The following is a 7,022-nucleotide window of genomic DNA, read 5'->3' as shown; positions in this document are numbered from 1 at the left end:
CAGGTTTCTCACTAAAGTTGAATCATTCTAAAGTAAGATAAGAAGATTATCTGCAAAGGTTATGTGTGATATATAAATAGAACCAGCATGGGGTACCTTAATGCTGCCAATAGAGACTGCATATTCCAACATACAGTTGAGTCCTTCCATTGTAATAGTAAAGAGATATGGAGAGAATGGATCACCTTGTCGGATGTCATTCGTGCTTCTAAAAAAGCCTATAGGTGAGCCATTGAAGAGTATCGAAAACTTTGGAGTTTCCAAACAACATTGAATCCAATTAACCCATTGTTGAGAGAAGTTCATACCGAGGAGCATCTTATAGATAAATTTCCTACTAACCGAATCAAAGGCTTCCATAAATCAGCTTGTAAATAGATTTTTGTCCCTCTTGCTTTCGAGGGTAGATCCTTGACTAAGTCATTAGCAAGAAAAATATTAGGATGTATACTTCTCTCTTTGATAAAAGTAGTCGGATCAGGAATAATGATATTGTGTATTACCTTTTGCATTATATTTGTCAACACTTTAGAGATGATTTTGTAAATAAAGTTGCATAATGATATGGGTCGATAGTTCTCTAGTGAATCAGCCCATGCATTCTTAGGAATTAAAGAAATAATAGTGCAATTCATCTCTTTAGGTTTATGACCTGAAGAGAAAAAACGTTGGCAAGCTTTAATCACATCAGTACCAATAATAGACCATGCAATTTGGTAAAATTCAGTTAGAAATCCATCCGGATCAAGGCTTTTATGCTTCTGTGACTTGAAGACAACTCTTACAATTTCGTTACATGTAATTGGGGCATTGAGGATTGAAATGACACCCGAATCAAGCTTTCTAGTTGGCTCCACATTAATGTTATTAGGTTGCTTGACTTAGAATGGGCAAGCAGGGTAATTGTGCGGCCGCACATTTGTGCATGTCATCGTTGCGCAAGGGTCATGCTAATCTTATCTGTATCGTTCTAATTTTATCGAATGTCTCTAAAGAGACTACTAGGCAGAGTAAGAAACTTCGGTGATTGAGTAAGGAATAAAAAAATTGCTCAGTGTGTGCTTTAACCTCATCTAAATTCTTAATAAGATTATCATATTTGTCTCTACATTTTCTAATACGGTTAATGGACCTTTGAGTTGCAATGAAAGTATAGAAAAACTTAGTATTGGAATCCCCTAAATTAAGCCAATGCTGTTGAGACTTCTGCTTTGCATAACTTTCCTCCTTTAGTTTCTCCTTTAATTCATTAGATTTGGCTAATATAAGGATTGCAAGGTAGCAAGCATGCATGAAAGGGGCTTAGGTGTCATCCATAGAACAAACTTGGGTGGCGCTATTAGGTTAGCTAGTTACACATGTCCACCATTTTTCTTTTTTTTAAAACCTAATATTAATCTTTCACAAATCATATCCAATTTTTAATATTTTCATTTAAATCCCTATATTACAAATCATATCCTGGTGTCTAATGGAATGTTGATGGTAAATATAAACTTATGAGTTTTGTAAAAGTTTAAAGAACCTCTCATGTTTAGGATTTTGCAGTGATAAGTAAATTTATGTTTTGATATAAACATGTGGTAAATATTAGTTTTTGTGATTATATAGAAACATTTTAGCGAGCGACAAGCTATCTTGAAAATTTTATATAGCACCGAGGTGGGCACATAGAGCTTAGCAAACGACTAACATATCAATGGCAAAAAAGGATAGTTTTAAAGCAAATAAGGTACCAAATACAAGGCAGGGATACAAGAGTTTATAGATAGCCGCTCAACGAATGCAAAATTACAATGTCATTTCATTCGAAGCTTGTTTTGTTCATAACAAGAGAGTAAAGACTAACTGGAGCAAATCATCGACGTAACGAAACATTTCGGAACATATCAATAGCGGATGAAATGTTTCAAAATATATCAATGGCATATGAAGCATTTCAGAGTATATCAATGGCATAGGAAGCATTTCGGAGAATATCAATGGCATATGAAGCATTTTGGAGCATATCAAGGACGTATGAAATGATTCGGAGCATATCAATGGCATATGAAATATTTTAGACCATATCAAGGATGTATGAAATATTTTGGAATATATCAATAACAAATAAAATATTTCGGAACATATCAATAACGGATGAAACGTTACGGAGCATATCAATGGCATATGAAGCTTTTCGGAGCACATCAATGGTGGATGAAATATTTCAGAATATATCAATGACATATGAAATGCTTTGGAACATATCAATGGTATATTAAGCATTATAGAGTTTATCAATGGCATAGGAAGCATTACGGAGTTTATCAATGGCATAGGAAGCATTACGGAGCATATTAATGGCGTATGAAGCATTTCGGAGCATATCAAGGACATATGAAATGTTTTAGAGAATATCAATAATAAATGAAACATTTCAGAATATATCAATTACGGATGAAATGCTTCAAAACATATCAATGGCATATGAAGCATTTCGGAGTATATCAATGGTGGATGAAATATTTTGAAACATATCAATGGTGGATGAAATGCTTCAAAACATATCAATGGCATATGAAGCATTTCAGATTATATCAATGACATAGGAAGCATTATGGAGCATATCAATGGCAGATGAATCATTTCGGGGCATATCAATGGCAGATGAAACATTTTGAAACATATCAATGATGGATGAAATGCTTCGAAACATATCAATGGTGGATGAAATGCTTCGGAACATATCAATGGCATATGAAGCATTTCGAAGCATATTAAAGAACAAATCTGAAACAAAAACTCAAACATCGCATTTGACGTTGCACACATTTCATTCTTATCCAAAGCACATATAGAAGCACATAACCAAAACTCTGGATATCATATCGAACAGATAGAAGGTGAACTGTAATTCTAAACATAATCTCTCACATTTGAGAGTGTTATCCATCCATGTCTAGATGAAGCCAGAGGGGGCCGGCAGAGCATTGCGAGCTCTAAGCATATACCTTTTACTATTTCTGGCAAAGGTCCAGATAATCCCTTTACCATTTCTGGCCAAGGTTCAAATAATCCCTTTACTATTTCTAGCAAAGGTCCAAATAATCCCATAAACACCAGAGTATAAAAGAGCATTGTGAACAATAAAGTTGGCACATATCAAAAACACATGTGGAACAACGGAATGCATGTGCCTATACAAAACATTGCGATACAAATATGAAGTATACATAACATAAATGTTAAATGTTTTGCTATTAGTTAAAGATCTTGGGCATGATGTTAAATGTTATACCCATAGGTAGTTTGGGCATATCTAGACATCACATAAATTAAGATTTTCAACAAAGAGTTATAAGCAAGAGAGTACTGAAAGGTCAAAACCGACAGTCTCCGTTTTACAGATTTCTTAGTGTCAATTAAAATAACAGTTTTGGTAGGTAAATATACTCTAAATTTATCAATTTTAGTATCAAAAGAAAGATCTTGAGTCTATTTTTTGGATGCATTTGGTTTTTCCAAAATTAAGAATCTATGCAAAAAGTTATGGCAAGAACAATACAGAAAGGTCAAATCTCGAAAAAAGCCCCAGATTCACTATTTTATTCCTAAACGATAGAAATATTATGTATAGAGCCAAAATCTTTCAAAGTTTTCAGAATTAAGATAGAATCAGAGATCAAGATTTCTATAGGAAGGGGTTAAATCTCAAGCTAAAGTAAAGCTTTTTCTCCTTCTATGAGACATATTGCATGAATTATTTGGATAACCAATTATGCTCCAAATTACACAAAATTCAAATCATTCGAAAGATATATTAATCTAGTTTTAGATAACTTAAGATTTGTATGAATAGAAGTTTTCAAGAATTAGTTATAAATAATTTAGTAACCAAAGGTTAGAGAATATTATCTCACCAACAAGGATATTCTTCCTCAACAAACTCAAGCCACAACAAACATCGACAACAAGGATATGTTGGCGAGTTTTAAGCCCTAGTTGGTGTGATGAGTGGATATTGGAATTCCTATTATGGACGGATCCGATGATATAGGAAGAGATAAAGTTCTAACTTATTCTTCTCCTATCTACGAGTACCATGGGAAACTTCTATTGTGGAAGGCTCCGACATAATAGGAAGAGATAAAGTTTCCGATTTATCCTTCTGTCCATAGTGCTATCCCTGCGAGTCGGAATGCTTAATAGTCTTCTCCGCTACCAGTGCTACTACCACTAGAGGAGACTCGCCTTGTTGCTGAGGCGCTTAATGTGGCCGGAAGACCTTAGTGATTGATTTCAGAGTTTGCTAACAAGCTCCATTTGCATAGCCAAAAGATAAGCAACTCTGAAATCGTTGTGGTTTCAAGGAATATGAGACATGTACATTACGGGTGTTTCAATAAGGTCATGGTAAAAAACTTTATTGGGAAGGTCTTCATCTGAAGAAACCAGTACACATGCTCATGTAAATGCTAATCTCGTATGAGCAGTTGTTGCTTTGTTGATGTAGAGTGGTTGTCCTAGAGTGCTGCATAAGTTTGCAATAAAATATCGACTCCAAAGATATAGAGGAAGACCTTGAAAGAACACTCAAAATGGAATAGATTGTAGGCTGTCTAACTCCAAATGGACATCAGGAGACAAATGTTGTAGAATCGTTGGATGGACACGAATAGTTTAGAAACATTCAAGGACCCATTGCAAATCTTCTTCAAACTATAGCTTATAAACAAAGAAGCCGTTCTCCAGCATATGAAGATCAAATGTTGATGTTCCCCATCAAGATTTGATAAATGAGAATAGTGGAAAATATGATGTTTTGAGACCTTCCACATAGCCAACAATCACCATAGACCATGTCTCACTCAGCTCTATGGAATCAGCAGTCTCGTATATAGCAATTTTCTTATTAGCCTAAACTTATGTAGCAAAGAAATCCAAGCTGAGATCCGGACTTCCAATCGGAGACTTAAAGAGGCTAGTCCAAGGCCGAGGGTCATTAGAAATGAGAGCAGGAGACCGCGATCTAGAGCGTGACCTGCTATGAATGCTGCTTCATCGAAGGAGCATCTCTCGAGAGAGAATATAATGTAGGAGCAACTTGAGAGGTAAGGGCAGGGAGCCTCGCCATCGAATCTACCCTTCGGCCACCATCGCCAGCCCCTAAGACCATTGCTGCTGTATCTCTACAGCGTTGGGAGTAGCTGATCTAGAAGATCGCCCTAGGGGTAAGCAACCGCTACAAGATTCTGATCCCTCCTCCGATCGCCCAGAACTGCACGTCAATGATCTCCCTACAGATCCAGGTAGAAGCAGTCACCGCTAGCCTAGGGAGAAACAACCGCTGTTAGCCCAGGAAGAAGCAGCACCGCCTCCTCCCTCAATCTAAGGAGATGCAGCAGCAGTCACTCACCCTAGGGACAAGGTGCCGCTACAGGAGTTTGATCCCTCCTTTGGTCATCGCTATAGTACCATCGCCCGAGGGAGAAACCACCGCTACAGGAGTCTGATCGCCGCTATTGTATCCTTGCCCTAGGGAGGAGCCGCTGCTATAGGAGTCTGATCGCCACTACCGTACCATCGCCCTAGGGAGATGCTATCGCTGCAGGACTCTGATCGCCGCTACAGTACCGTCACCCTAGGGCCCTAGGGCTATAGTACCATTGCCCTAGGGAGAAGCCGCCACTATAGGAGTCTAATCGCTTTTCTGGTCATCGCCACAGTACCATCGCCCTAGGGAGAAGCCATCGCTGCAGGAGTTTGATCCCTCCTCTGGTCACCACCACAGTACCGTTGCCCTAGGGAGAAACTATAACATCCCTCATTTTTGAAAATTTTATAAGGGCCTATTTGTAATGAAGGGACCTAAGAGTAAATATTATAAATTTGATATGATTTATGAAAGATTCAAATTTAAGTTAAAGAAAAAAAAAATTGTGGACATGTGTTACTAGCTAACCTAAGGTTGGTGTCACCTATATTTGTTCTAAGGATGACACATATGCCTCTTCTATGCATGCTTGCCACATTTCAATCCTTATATTAGCTAAATCTAATGCATTAGAGGAGAAATAAAAGGATGAAAACTAAAGAAGCTGCAGCCAACGTTGGTTTGAGATGAGAAGGGAATTGAAGAAGAAGAAGAAGAAAAAGCTTTGATTTGGCTTAAGGCTTTACATCAATTCCACACTTTTGAGACTCAAATTTGTATAAGGCAAGTGTTCTAACCCCTTTCTACAGAAATTTTAATCTATGTTTTCATTTTCATTCTTTATAATTCGAAAGATTTCAGCTTAGCACCAAACCTTTCTTTCGTTTTGATACAAAGCCATGAATCTATAATTTTTCAGTAATCTAACCTCTATGTACTATTTCGGATCTAACTTTTAGCAATAAACTCTTATTTAGGCAAATCCTATTCCATTTGAAAGTAGACTCAAAGATCTTTATTTTGATACTAATATTGAATGATTTGGAGTTTAAATGCCTACTAAGACTTATACTTCAATTAACCCTATAGATTCTATAAAATAGGGATTGTAATTTTTGATCTCTTGTTGCTTAACTACTTATAACTTTCTCCTGAGAACTCATATTTATGCAAAGTATAATTTATTGGAAACTAGACTCATAAATATTTTGTTAATATCTGATTTGAATGATTTGGAGCACAATTACCTGTTGAATCATTTATTCAAATCAACTCTGTAAGTTCTTTTATTGAAGATACGAAAGCTTTAGAAACCGAAGAATAACCAAGAAAAATTCCTTCATCGGATTTAGCATCAAATTTTCCTAAGGCATCTTTTTCATTCAAGATAAAATACTTACACCCAAAAACTTTAAAATATGAAATATTAGGTTTTTTATTATTCCACAACTCATATGTAGTGTTTACGGCTTCGGCCCAAAAGTATTTGGGTAGTCTATGTTCATTTAACATGGTTCTTGCCATTTCTTGTCAATTTCTATTCTTTCTTTCTACTACTCTATTTTGTTGAGGATTTCTCGAAGTAGAGAAGTTCTGGTTGTATCCA

General features: G+C 36.3%; 1 non-coding gene across 1 annotated transcript; it reads right to left on the bottom strand.

The window, feature by feature from the left end:
* Positions 1-897: 897 nt before the first annotated feature.
* LOC135643881 (U6 spliceosomal RNA) lies at positions 898-999 on the bottom strand. The gene has a single exon (XR_010498372.1). It is a non-coding gene; the product is annotated as a U6 spliceosomal RNA (small nuclear RNA).
* Between the last annotated feature and the right edge of the window lie 6,023 nt (positions 1,000-7,022).

This window comes from Musa acuminata, chromosome BXJ3-7 (genome assembly GCF_036884655.1).
Source record: "Musa acuminata AAA Group cultivar baxijiao chromosome BXJ3-7, Cavendish_Baxijiao_AAA, whole genome shotgun sequence".
NCBI classification, from domain to species: Eukaryota; Viridiplantae; Streptophyta; class Magnoliopsida; order Zingiberales; family Musaceae; genus Musa; species Musa acuminata.
This window is presented reverse-complemented; position numbering and strand designations above follow the sequence as displayed.